General features: G+C 34.2%; 1 protein-coding gene across 1 annotated transcript in view; it reads left to right on the top strand.

Moving 5' to 3' along the window:
* Positions 1-14,247, top strand: part of LOC120224403 (protein eyes shut homolog) — a 149,342-nt gene that overhangs the window by 53,133 nt on the left and 81,962 nt on the right. The gene's annotated exons all lie outside the window — the stretch shown is intronic.

The following is a 14,247-nucleotide window of genomic DNA, read 5'->3' as shown; positions in this document are numbered from 1 at the left end:
GGATGGCAGCTCTCAAGCAGGGATGGTTGTGGTGTGATCCAATGAGTCAGGTGGGAGTTCTGACTGGAGGTTGTAGGGAGGAGAGTGGCGGCGGTCCACCTTGCTTTTATAGGCGTGTAAACTTCCTGTGCCAGAGGCTCAGCCTAAGCTCGTTGGGCTTTTCAACCCAGGCGAGTCCCAGCCTCCCAAATCCTAGGCCAAGAGCCTTGCTGAAATTGCCTCAGGCGATCCCCTGGCTTTCCCCTCAGGGCGATTCCAATCTTCCAGGCTAGCTCTGGGGGCAGAGCCAGAAGCTTGCTGCTCCCTTCTCCTCAGGGTGGGGCTGGCGGGCCTGGGCGGGGTGGGGGCCTTTGTCTGCCGGCGCGCTGAGCCCGCTGGGGTGAGGAAATCAAGTTCCCTCTGTGTCTCAGTCACCCAAAACACGAACCCAAGGTCACATCTGCCAGTTTTTAGCGCCTTGCCTTCCCTCTAGAGTTCCAGCCAGCTAGCAGCATGGACACCGGTGCCTGTGCGCCTCCTCGGGGGTCCAGGCCCGCCTCGAGGGTAATGGCTGCAGGCGCGCAACCTCTCCCAGCCAGCCAGGAACCTGCACAAAGAAGCAAATCGCGAGCGCAGCCCCTCCTGGGCGACTTGTAGCGTGGGGGGGCCTGACGCCCAGGTATTTTGTGCGCAAAGATTTTCTATACCCCGAGCGGAGGTTTTTCCCCGTGAGCGGAGGTTTTTCTGTTTTGGACTCTCTTTTTTCCCACTCACTCCCCGCAGAGCGGGTGGCCCGTCTCTCCAGTCTCCAATTCAGGCCCAATTTTTACTTCCCCAGTTCGCACTCACATTAGAAGTATTTCTCAGTGGAATCTGTGTTCTTTCTCTCCCAATCTCTTGGGTGTGGTACGGTTTCCTATGGCTTCAGATCTTTTCCGTGTGATGCCTGGGTGCGAGTGCAGTTACGGAGCTCCCTACTTCTCCGCCATCTTGCCCCTCCTCTCCTGTTGCTCAGTTTTAACTGTTGTAGAATATTCCATTTAAATAGGTGCCAACATTCATTTATTTTTCTCCTGATCATAGATATCTGATTTATTTGATTCTTCTTTCTTAGAAATAATAATATCACTAAGGTTTTCAAATATTTCCCCATTACATTAGTACTAGTGTTACTTTAGTTTGGAATCTATAAATTGAATAAATGCACTATTGGGTAGATGTTTCACATGTATTATATCATTTATTTTTCACTTCAGTTTCAAAATGGAACATTCAGACTCTTAACAAAAGTGAATAAATGTCCTTGTTTACATTCTTACATATTCCATTTGGGCCTATCTGCTGGGCGCAAAATTATATCTCCTTGTGTTTGTTCCATATTCACTTGAAGCATTTCTTCATCCATTTCAAATTTTTTCTTTTCTAATAAAATTTTTTAAATTTATTTATTTATTTTGAGAGAGACAGAGAAAGCATGAGTGGGGGAGGGGCAGATAGAGATGGAAAGAGAATCCTAAGCAGCCTCTGCATCCTCAGCATGAAGCCAGAAATGGGGCTCGAACTCACAAATCCATGAGATTATGACCCAAGCTGAAAGCAAAAGTTAGATTCTGAACCAACAGAGCCACCCAGGTGCCTCTATTTTTCCTCTCTAGAAATGCCTATTTATGGCATCTTCCCAGTTATGTTTTCTTCTTATTGGTTTTTAAGAATCTTTATATGTTTTAATTATTACTGTTTTCATTAGTTGTACTGTATGTGCAATGAATATTCTATTCATTGTGGCTTGTCATGTCACCATATTTATGATGTTTTGAGTGCTAAAATTTAATTTTAAGGTAACCAAAGTAATCAGTTTGTTTATGGCTTGCTTTTTTTCTCTTGTTTAAAATGTTTACCCTACTCATGAAGAGCTAATAGCTATTCTTCTCAAACTATTCCAAAAAATAGAAGAATATAAAAATGCCCAAATGCATTCAATGAGGCCAGCATTACCCTCATGAAAACAAAAACAAAACAGATAATGACACCACAAATAATAAAACTACATGTCAATATCTCAGATGAACATAGGTACAAAAATCCTTAACAAAATATTAGCAATCAATCCAATAACAGATTTTTAAAAAATCATTGGCCATGATCAAGTAAAATTTAATTCAGGGATTCAAAAGTGGTTCTGTATTTTTAAAAAGTTTACTCTAGGACAAAAAGATGTTGCTTATGTTTCCTTTTAAAATATTTAAAGTTTTTGGGCACCTGGGTGGCTCAGTCAATTAAACATCCAACTTCTGCTCAGGTGATGATCTCATGGTTCATAAGTCAGAGTCCCTGGCCCTGTATGAGGCTCAGTGCTGACAGCTTGGCGCCTGGAGCCTGCTTTGGATTCTGTGTTTCCCTCTCTGTCTGCCCCTCTTTTACTCACTCTCTGTCTCTATTTCTCTAAGAAATGAATACACTTAAAAAATTTTTTAAGTAAAATATTTAAAGTTTCACCCTTCATGTTCAAATTGATTTATCTGGAAATTGTGTGTGTGTGTGTGTGTGTGTGTGTTGTATGTTGTGTATGTGGTATAAGGTAGGAATCTTATGTTCATTTTTCCATATGCTTAACCAATTATGCCTGCTATATGTATTGCATACGTTCATCTGTTACTTACTTCTAGGTCTGATCTACAATACCTTCTTGGTTGCAGATCAAATCCTCATAAATGAACATGTTTACTTCTTTGCTTCTATTCTGTTTCCTTAATTCAATTAGCCATCTATGTGCCATACCATAACTCTTAATTACTTACCTTTGAAATATCTCAATATTGGTAATGAAATATTTTTAATCTTCTTCTAGAAGCTTTGGTTATTTTGGACAGTTTCTTCTGTTACAATCAGCATGCTTCACATAAATCCCTACATTCAAACAAGCAAACAAAGACAGGGTAGAATTTTTATTGGTTCCATTGAGTTTGTAGATCAATTTGAAAAGAACTGCTATGTTTCTATTTAAGTCTTTTTAAATACCTTTCAAAATAAACCAGTTGGACAAATTCAGCTGGACACATGTTGATTAGGATAAATAAGACTCATTTGCTGGATCACCATTGCTCTCCAGGCACCAAAAGTTACAAGAGTTTTAACATCTAGAATTTCTCTCAAAATTTATACCACAACCTCCTTGAGTTTCTGATAATCTTCTATTATTTCTTCTATTTTCTATGGCCATGTGGCTTTTACACTGTCCAATCTAGTAAAGTAAATAGAGACATGCTTTGAATCACCACTTCTGTAACTCACAAGCCTTGAATGGGACACTAATCACTATGAGTCCCATAGGGATACAGAATTGCTTTTGGTTTAAAATCCTGATAAGTCTAGAGGGGCATTTCGAGATCTTCCAGTTCTGCAAACAGTTCTTATTCCAATGTGGAGATTCTATTACTAAGTATATTGACTATATTATAGATTCAGGGACTGTGGGGAAAAATAAAACAAAACAACAAAACAAAAGATACATTTATGATCCATTTACCAGTCCTAAATAATTGTGCACTTCTACTGGTAGAGAGGGGTATTTCAAAGATAAGCATAAGTTTAGGGCCATTCATTACCCAAGAACTCCCAGAAGGCCTGAATATCTTTCTTTCATGAGTGAGCGATTATACTGGTAAATGGCCTCAGAACCCTCTGAGGAAGCCTTCAGGAAGATACATGGAACACCTGTAACTATATGGCAAGATCCTTCTTTAAAGAGACTTACTGTCTTTCAGTTGAGGCACTGAGTCCATGACAGCATAAGTCTGAAATTGTGTAAGAGGCTAGGAATCCCTACACAGACAAATTGAATTGTGTTTCTGTCCTACAGCCCTACATACTTCATTCTGTTTATATAAAGTAGCACGATAGCAGATTGTCCATTTGTTTTATTTCTAGAAATTCATTATTGGTTAGCTACTGTCAAGGATGTCAGTGAATCAATCTACTAGTCACCATCTGTTTCTCTGACTTATGTGGCTCTTTTCTCATTTTTAAATATTATAGTCAAGCATATCTAACAGTTATTATCCATTCTTGGATCCCATTATTCTAATTTATACCAGGGCACCAAATTTTACTATAATATCCCACATTCACTTCAGCCTATAAAGGACAGTCACCACAAAGTTCATCAAGACACTAGTGCTCCCTCACCAACCCTGTTCTTGATGTTGGTGAATAGAATGCCCTCCTGGGTTGAACTCCTTATAAGTTACTATACAGACTATACTCATTTTTTGTTGTTCTTATCAGCAAATGAAAGCTCAGTGTTTAAAAAATAATTATTTATTAATATTTTCACATCTGTGATTTACTGGTATTTGGCTATTGTATAGGCTGGGTTCATCTAATTTTCTCTGGGACCTAGCTGAGGAGGAAGAAAAGTTTTTTAGTCTGTTGTCACCAGAAGTGGCTGTGCTTCTACTGTCTCTCATTTTTATTAGACTAGCACATTCTTTTCACAGAGTGCAGAAGTTCAACAGAACAAGCAGAAAACATGCAAACCCTCTTAATCTCTAGGTTCTGAAATAGCGTCCTTCATTCTTACCTGTAGATGACTGTGCAAAAAAATAATTGTAGCTGTGCCTGAAAGTGTGCAGCAAACACTCTTCCCATGGTGAAGCTATGGCCAGGAAGAAGAGTGGTAAAGAATTAAGATTAAATAAAATGCTGTCATTCAAACAGAAGATAAGATCAGCAACTCAAAAATAAGCTCACAGAAAATATGCAAACTGATTCCTGTGTCACAAACTGCCTAGCATTCCCAATTTTCCCTGAAGGAATTAATTTTAATTAATTTTATGACTTTTAAAGATCACTCTTCCAAGTTCTAATTTGACATCTTAGGAGTTAGAGGAAGAAGTCAGACAAAATGCCCTCTGCTTAAAAGAGAACCCTGTCGGGGCACCTGGGTGGCAGAGTAGGTTAAGCATCTCATTTTGGCTCAGGTCATGATCTTGTGGCTCATGAATTTGAGCCTGGCATTGGATTTTGTGCTGACAGCTCAGATCCTGGAACCTGCTTCAAGTTCTGTATCTCCCTTTCTCTCTTTGTCCCTCCCCTGCTCATGTTCTGTCTCTCACTAAAATAAATGGACATTAAAAAAAATTAAAGAGAACTCTGTGGTAGATTCATGAATACAAAAACAGTGAGTTCATTTGCAGAATGAACCAACCAAAGTGCTTATAAAGTTGATGTTCACTCTGAAATGTAGCTGATAACATCAAAGTGTTTATCAAACTTAGAATACCCTTAAAAGCTTGATGGAAAATAGTCAGCTACTAATGGTGAGCAGTCTGGCAACCAACATTCAGAATGCTGAAGAGTTTTTGTCTTAATCTTCAAGCTTGTCTCATATATAGGAAAAACTGCTGCCAATACAATATACTAACTAAAATAGCCTCTTCCCTACATGAAACAGATGTTGGAGGTTTCTGGATATGAATTTTGACCACTTGATTAGTGTTGAACTGCCTAGTGCCAACATCTTTTTCCAGAGTCCTTCCCCAGAAATTGGACATGTAAGAAAAGAAATGGAGGTGTCATAGCCTTTATTCACAGGCATTCTTTGAAGATGATTGTACAATAAACAGGAAATATTTGGAAACCAAGCCGATTTCTCTCTGGAAATGTATACAACATATTATTTAGTAAAATATTATGTAAGAAAATGCCAAACCATTTTCCCAATTGGCTTATATCATTTTGCATTCCCATCACCAGTGAATGAGAGTTCCTGTTGCTTCACATTCTTATGAGACTTTGGTATTGTCAGTGTTCTGGATTTTGGCTATTCTAAAAGGTGTGTAGCAAGATTGTATTGTTTTTATTTGCATTTCCCTTATGACATAAGATATGGAGCAGCTTTTCATATGCTGATTGGACATAAGTAGGCCTTTTTTGGTGAGGTATCTGTTAAGATAATGGGCCCATGTTTTATTTGGATTGTTTGTTTTGTTATTGTTGAATTTTTAGTATTTGTATATTTTATTTGTATATTTGTATATTTTGGATAATAATTCTTTATTAGGTGTGTCTTTTGCAAATATCTTCTCCCAGTCTGTGGCTTTTATTATTCTCCTGACACTGTCTTTCACACAACACAATTTTTTCTAATTTGAATTAAGCCTATCTTATCAATTCTTTCTTTTTCATATTTAAAAGACAACCAAATCCAAAGTCATCGAGATTTTCTCCTTTCTTTGTGGAGTCTTTATAATTTTGCATTTTTCATTGAGTATTTGATCAATTTTGAGTTAACTTACACAAGGAGTTTAAGGACTATGTCTAGATTTTAAAAAAATTTTTTTTTTTAATGTTTTACTTATTTCTAGGAGAGAGAGAGAGAGAGACAGCATGAGCAGGGGAGGGTCAGAGAGAGAGGGAGTCACAGACTGAAACAGGCTCCAGGCTCTGAGCTGGCAGTCAGCACAGAGCCTGACGCGGGGCTTGAACCCACGAAGCACGAGATCATGACCCAAGCGAAAGTCGGACGCTTAACCGACTAAGCCACCCAGGCGCCCCTAGATTTTTAAAATTTTTAATGTGGATGTTCAACTGTTCCAGCACCATATGTTGAAGAAAAGAAAAAAAAAAAAAAAAAAAGACTATCTTTTCTCCATTGAATTGTCTTTGTCTTTTGTCGAAAGTCAGTTCACAGTAGTTATGTAGGTATATTTCTGAGCTCCAATTTCTGTTCATTGATGTATTTTCCTATCCTTTTGTAATACCACACTATCTTGATTACTATAGGTTTATAATAAGTCTTAAAGTCAGTCAGTTTCTGTCCTTCAATTTTGTTCTGCTCAACATTGAGTCTTTAGTCTCTTCCTATAATTGTAAGAATTATTTTATTAATATCTACAGAATAACTTGCTTGGAATTTGAATGGAATTTCATCAAATCTAGAAATCAAATTGGGCAGAACTGACATCTTGACAATATATATTGTCTTCTTATGCATGAACATGTAGTATTTCTCCATTTAATTTTTCTTTGATTTCATTTATCAGAGTTTTGTAATATTCCTCATATGAATCAGGCACATATATTATTAGATTTATACATAAATATTCTATTTTGGAGGTACTAATATAATATTTTATTTTTGAGGTACTAATATAATATTTAATGACATTTTAGAATATATTTTGAAGAATGCATATCAACCTAAGAATAGTGATTTCTTCCCAGTAGAAAGGAATGAACTCTGAATTGGGATGTATATCAAGGGTTTTCAAATATATGTTACATACATTTTCCTTAAAATCATTCAACAACTTGGAAAAAGACTGAGATATGTTAAATATGGATGATGGGTATATGGGGTTCATTATTCTATTTTTAAAAAAATTGTGTTGTTAAATTGGTATAATAAAGGCCATTTTCAATGCACTAAAATATTTCAAAGACAAAAAAATCATCAACAGCTGAAAAATAGGTAATCATATTCTGTTTTCCAAGAATATGTTTTTTGGACTTTCTTTGGCATTTTTTGGACAAGACTTTCTTTTGGCATTTTTTTAGCATGTTGATATTAACTTACCATTAACATTTTTTGAAATAATCTAACAACTCTTAAAACCAATTGTTGTATATTTGGTAAGATTAAACTAAAAAGACATAATAAAAATATTAAAAATGGTAATTATTATATAATATTCTTTGTTATCACATCTATAGTTTTAATCTGTTTCATTCTATCTTTTGGTTATTGAAGCCGAGGCCTGCAACAATTAATGACTAATTATTTAAAGATGAATTCCTAGAGATATGACAGCCCCAATTCAACTACAAACTATTGCAAACTGGACACTAGAGTTGATATTTTCTGGACACTATAACTGACATTTTCTGACACTTGATTACATATGTTCCAATAGAACTGTCTTTTCATGCCATAGTCATTTGTTTATTTAGATAACAGACAATAATATTTAATTACTAAAAATATGCTGTGAAGAAAGAATTCACCATAACAATTATAGTAACAGTGTTTTTTTTGTCCATTCAAAGGATAGAGAATAAGGAAAATTTCCAAAAGGCTGATGTGATTATCACACAGAAATCATTATCAACAAGAATATTTTGACCAATCGTTATGTGATATTCATGAGTTTAGTAATTCTTTACAGTTACACAGTTGAAAATGACTGGTTAATGTATATTTAAGAGACACATATGAATAGATTCTTCTATAATTTGGTTGCCTAGAACCCAGTTATTAATCTAAATGACATAATCTACTGAACATTTTTCCATAACACCATTGTTTTCACACCCATGTGCAATAAAATTATAATAATGACATATAAAGACTAATTTAAAAGTAATCACTGTGTTGAGAAAATATATTGGGTAGAAAAAGTTGGGTTTACTTTTTTCTTCTTCATTTTGCTTGAGATACACAGAATGTATAGTACCTTAAAGTATAGTATCTTGAAGATGCTAAGTTAAAACAAAAAATAAACTGTGCATATCATAGCATGTTTATTATTCTCTTAGATTAATATTAAATTTGATGAGTTTTCCATGTGCAAATTTTACAAGCATTGTTTTGATTTTTATTATATACGTTTTTAGACTTAAATATGCTTTCATTCATTAAAAATTATAACAGAATAGATGGTGAGTTTTACATTATATCTTATAATGGATTAAAAATTTTAAATATTATTTAAAAGATCCATTTAACTTTAACTTGTCATAAAATTTTAGTATAAGAATCCTTATCCATGTGAAAAATATAAATAGATTCTTCATTTTAAGATTAAGAAATGGCATTAATTATAAAGAACTATGGTTCAGTAATGCATTATAGAATTACAAGAGATATAAATTGCCTTAAAATGTATTCTAAATTCTATCAAAATCTGAATAACTGTAACATAGGCTAAGGTTTGTTTTTTTTTACATGTATTTATTTTTGAGAGAGAAAAGTGAGAGAGAAAAAGAGCGGGAGGAGAGGTGGTGGGCAGAGAGAGAGAGGGACAGAAGATCTGAAATAGGCTCTGCACTGACAGAGGCTTAAACTCACAAGCCCTCAGATAATGACTTGAGACGAAGTCATATATTCAAGCAACTGAGCCACCCGGGCACCCCAGGCTAACACATTTTGATCATAAAGTTTTACCTGCAACAGTTTTTGTAGTTTATTTTTATCTCTTGGACTCTATTTTTTATGAAATAATCTATTAGAAGAAATATATGTTAAATCTTAACATAAGAAATGCATTTTAAAACTAAAACATTCATTTAAAAAAACCTATATTTTGGATCTCATAATGGATTTAATCAATTTAGTGGTATATTTTTAAATAACTCAGCTTTCTAGAAGTATAAAAACAACTTCTTTACTTATTAACTACTTTCTCATCTGAAATAAGATGAAAACAAGATAAAGGAATAACGTAAAGTAGGGGCACATTTTAGAGCTACAAACACATGCAATTATCTTACATTTTCCCCTCTCCTTTCATTATGACAGTATCACTTTCTGTAAAATAAAATTACTCTTTATCTCTTCCTTCTCTCAATGTATTGAATTTTCTTTAGAAGTCACCTGTTAAAATCCATTTTAGTTTTGAAAAAGTATGTTGAAAACCTATCAGGAAAATTTTAGGTCACTATCAAATTAAAGGAAATTTGAACGAAAATTGTTCCATACCTTGACAACCTATTTAAGTTTAATTCCACTAAAACTTAAACTTATGAAGTAAAGTCTTGACTTTATATTACAAATTTCCATGTTATCAAAATTATATTACATATTTCATGGTCTTAATTGTTGCTTCAGGACAGGCTATTTTTAGTATATGCATATTTGTGTTTTAAAAGTTGTTAGAATAGGGTTTCATCAAAAGAAGAAAATGTTTTAGAGAATTTTAATACATAATTCAATATTACCACAAAATTAACTGGGTCACTTAAGACATTAATAAAAGTCAAGGTGCACTTTTATTTTTTTCCCCTTAGCCTAGGTAGATGTGGTCTGAATAATGTAGGTATGGGGGTCTCAACAAGTAATAATGGAAGGAAATATACACCAAAACTGAAGTGATTGTATATTTTAGCTGGAGGCCTGTTGGAGGAGGGATCTGGTCACATGCCTTTCAGACACTCTGTATGCACTTTCATTTTAAGGGCCAAGGTAGGTGCATAGAGAGTAAGTTGGCAATGTTCTGCACTTTGCCTCTCTCTCCTATTTGAGACAGATAGGAGGTGTGGGGGGCAAGAACAGGGAAGAGATGGAAGGAGGTGGGGGTAAGAAAGGGAGAGAGAATACGTATATACATTTTAATTCTTCTGGTAAAGAATAGGTAGGCACAGAGATCCAAGGTAGATGATCTGTTCTGGAATAAAGATTTGACTTTCATGAGAATTTGCCCTACTATTATATAACAAATGAATAACTTTTAGTAAAATCTGTAAAAAATCCAGGAAGTTAAAACTCAGAAAGTGACTAAATTCGAATAATGAGGAAAAGAGAATGCTGGGTAGTTGATAAAATCTGAATCTTCTCATACATCCTCAAAATGATACAAACAAAAGAATAAAATTAAAAAGAATCTCATGTCTTCACCAACAAGAAGACAAAGAATATGAAAAATATTTCACGTTAACTAATTGAGGAAGTAAACATGTTTAAAACAATAAAAGCAAGGTTTTTTATTGTTAGAAAAAGAACTGTAAATACAGAAATCAGCTAGACTAAAATGAACCCAATTAAGTTAAATCAGAATTGGGAAATTAGTGTGAATTTATATTTTAATATATATGTGTTTATAATACATATATACATACACACAGAAAACTACATATAGAGACATATATGTGCCATATACATATACAGACATATAGTTATATACACAGAATTAAATGTATACATATACATAAATATACATACACATAAAAATAATCTTGCTTTCTAAATAACATTCTTCATTTAAAGGATCCAAGACTCTTAGAAGAAATGGCTGATTCCAGATCTAGAAAAGGAAATGTATAAGGTTAACCTGGAATATCTTATGCCAGAAAGTAAGAGAGTGTTCAAAAAATGATGAAGATGTCAAAAGGATATAGGAGAAAACTTAAAGAGGTCCTCACTATCTAAATCTCAGATGAATTGAGCATCAAATAAATAAAAATAGTTATATATTTAACCCACTGAATAAAATAAAAAGTCATGATTCCATTCAGATACAAGTTGGTAAGTTGAATGAGTAGATAGAGAGAGGGATGGACGGATGGATAGATGAATGAATGAATGAATGAATGAATGAATGAATGAATGAAAAGGAAAAGCCCATCTTAATAGTCAATATCATTTAGTAAATGTGAATCAAATGAGGAGTTACAAAAGCACTATTTGGGGGCACCCCTGTGGCTCAATCAGTTAAGCTTACAACTTTTGTTCTGTTCAGTATCTTTTGGTTCATGAATTCAAGCCCTACATCCCTGCTGTCAGCCCAGGCCCTGTTTTGGATCCTCTGTCCCCCTCTCTCTATTCCCCTCCCCTGCTCACATTCTCTCTTAAAAGTAAATACTTTTTTTTTTTTTTTTAAAAAGCACTGTTTGGCAAAGAGTATAGAAATGACTGATTCAGTTTAGAAGCATCAATGGAGAATATCTCCCATTTTAAGTTGGTTGAAATCTCCAGATTCTAGGGTACATGATCATGATTATGAAGCCATTCATGAACCTTTTTGTAATCACAGAAAACAAAATTTGGGTGGCAAAAGGCAAGAGATGGATATTTCCAGGTTTTCAAAAAGAAAGAGGAAAAAGAGAGATCCATACACATACACACAGAGTAAGACAATTCTGTAAATTTAATGAATAAATGATTATAACAGATTGAGAAAATCAATGATCATTATTATAAATCCATCATTAACAGGAAAGATGTCCCCAAATAATTTCTAATATTCATTTTTCCAGAGTAAAGAATAGATTTAGTAATTTCTGGAAGAATGATAGAACTATCTAAAGTACTTGCAACAGATGTATAAATTGAGCTCAAACTCATTTTGTGATATATTTTATACTAATAAAATATTTTCGGGTCTATCAGTGTGAAAAATTATTTTCTGGATGTACCTTTTACTGCTATAACTGTTGAACACCTACCTACTCTGTGATCCCTCAGAATCATCATTGATTCACTGGGAACAAACGACAGCAATCAATGAGAGTATAATTAATGAATATCTGTTGATTTTAGTAAGGCATTTAAAAGATTCATTACATTTTCTTAACTATATTGGAGGATTCTAGTGAGAAAATGGAGATGAAGAAAATCTTTGCTATTTGAACACAAATTCAAGAGTCATAGTAATTGGATCACTCTAAAAAGTGATTTTGATCAAAATCCTAGTTACATGGAGTGCTCTTGAAAAATATAAATCTCTTTTACACCAGCATGACATTGCACATGGAATTTTAATGCCTTCTGTCCAACTAGTACAAAAACTCCACTCTTTCTTTATTGACTAACTAGTAAAACTTTTCCTGTCACCTTCTCTAGCAGTTAGCTCTGTTTTTACAGACTTCATACCTTTCTCTATTGGCATATATTTATTGTAATGTTTACATATCAATGCTCCAAGCTTCTCTATGAGAACTTAAAAAATAAGTTCAATCGTTAACCAAGCACTTGGATCTGGTACATGACTAATGTCTGGCACTCAATCAATTAATATATGATGAATGAACAAAATAGGAGCATAGGTGAGTTAGATTTCTGGTGATTATGTTTTTGTAATTACAATTATGTTGAAACTGAAGTTAATTAGGAAGAATTCCCTTGAAAAATCAGAATAAAAATCTGTTTCGAAAACATTGCAAGAAAACTTGGGAAAGCACTTTTATCTAGCCTTCTGTGAAAGGAAAAAGAAAAAGAAAAACTATATAGAGCCTTTTCTTTTTTTCTAAATTGTTTTCCTCTCAATTTAATTTTATATGTGGAAATTAGTGTTGTTCTCATGAATTTTTTTCTATGAATATACAAGTTAAAGATTAAATTATTACTTTCTCTTCTTTTTTATTTTTAAAATTTTTTTTAATGTTTTATTTATTTCTAGGAGAGAGAGAGAGAGAGAGAGAGACAGCGTGAGCAGGGGAGGGTCAGAGAGAGAGGGAGTCACAGACTGAAACAGGCTCCAGGCTCCGAGCTGGCAGTCAGCACAGACCCCGACGCGGGGCTCGAACCCACAAACCGCGAGATCATGACCTGAGCGAAAGTCGGATGCTTAACCGACTAAGCCACCCAGGCGCCCCTATTGCTTTCTCTTCTTAACATTTTTTTTTTTTTTTTTGGTTTATCATGTGTCTAAAACTAGTGACAGTTCCATATCAGGAGAATTATTCTTCTATCTTCCGGCAGATAGATACAGATTGACTGGATGTTGAAATAAAAATACATTTAGCAAAATGTCCAGAAATAGACTAAAAATAAATTCAGGGTGACTCTGCCACACATACTTATAACCATTCTCAATGGCAAGGCCTTTAAGAGAAACTCCCTCTATTAAGTTCATGATACTTTGAACCTGACATCTAATCATCAAATTATATACAGTTTCTTCAACATCTGTCAATATAATTAAGCAGTAATGAGATTGTTTTTGTTAAAATGATTTTTAAAAATTTAACCAGAAGAGCTTCTGTATCAAAAATATCATTCAATAATGGGCAGAATAATTCCCAGTTGTTAACATAGGATATAAATTTTTATATTTATATAATAATAAAATGAATACAGTACAGAATTAAGCTTAATAGTATTTATCAGAGTTATATTATTTATATATTTATATTAATTATTTAATATAATTAATTTTAAAAAAATGCATTCATGTTTTTAAAAAAAAATCCTCACATAAAGAACATTTAAGGGGAAGAATATCTAGAAGTTTGTTGAAGGAAGTCATCGAGAGGATATGATCTCGTGTTGACCTTTAAACTGGATCCCTGCAATTAGGAGGCACTTCACTTCTTCCCCTTGTCCTTGGAATGTATGTTCTGCCCACTATTCCCAATTAAGAGTAACTTCAGTGACAAAGTTTTGAGAGAGTAAAGCGTTATTGAGACCATTTGGATTTTATACATGACAACCTCATTAATAGCTTTTTATAAACTTAATATTTGAGGAGTGTGTGTGAAGATCTCCTTGTCTTGTGAGTGCCCAAGACAAGCCTGGAATGTTTGTTCCCTTCCATTTTAAACCTGTCACCCACC

The sequence above is a fragment of the Hyaena hyaena genome, unplaced genomic scaffold (assembly GCF_003009895.1).
Source record: "Hyaena hyaena isolate Hyena2069 unplaced genomic scaffold, ASM300989v1 scaffold_1170, whole genome shotgun sequence".
NCBI classification, from domain to species: Eukaryota; Metazoa; Chordata; class Mammalia; order Carnivora; family Hyaenidae; genus Hyaena; species Hyaena hyaena.
Note: the sequence above shows the minus strand (reverse complement) of the source record. Positions and strands in the feature narration are given on the sequence as shown.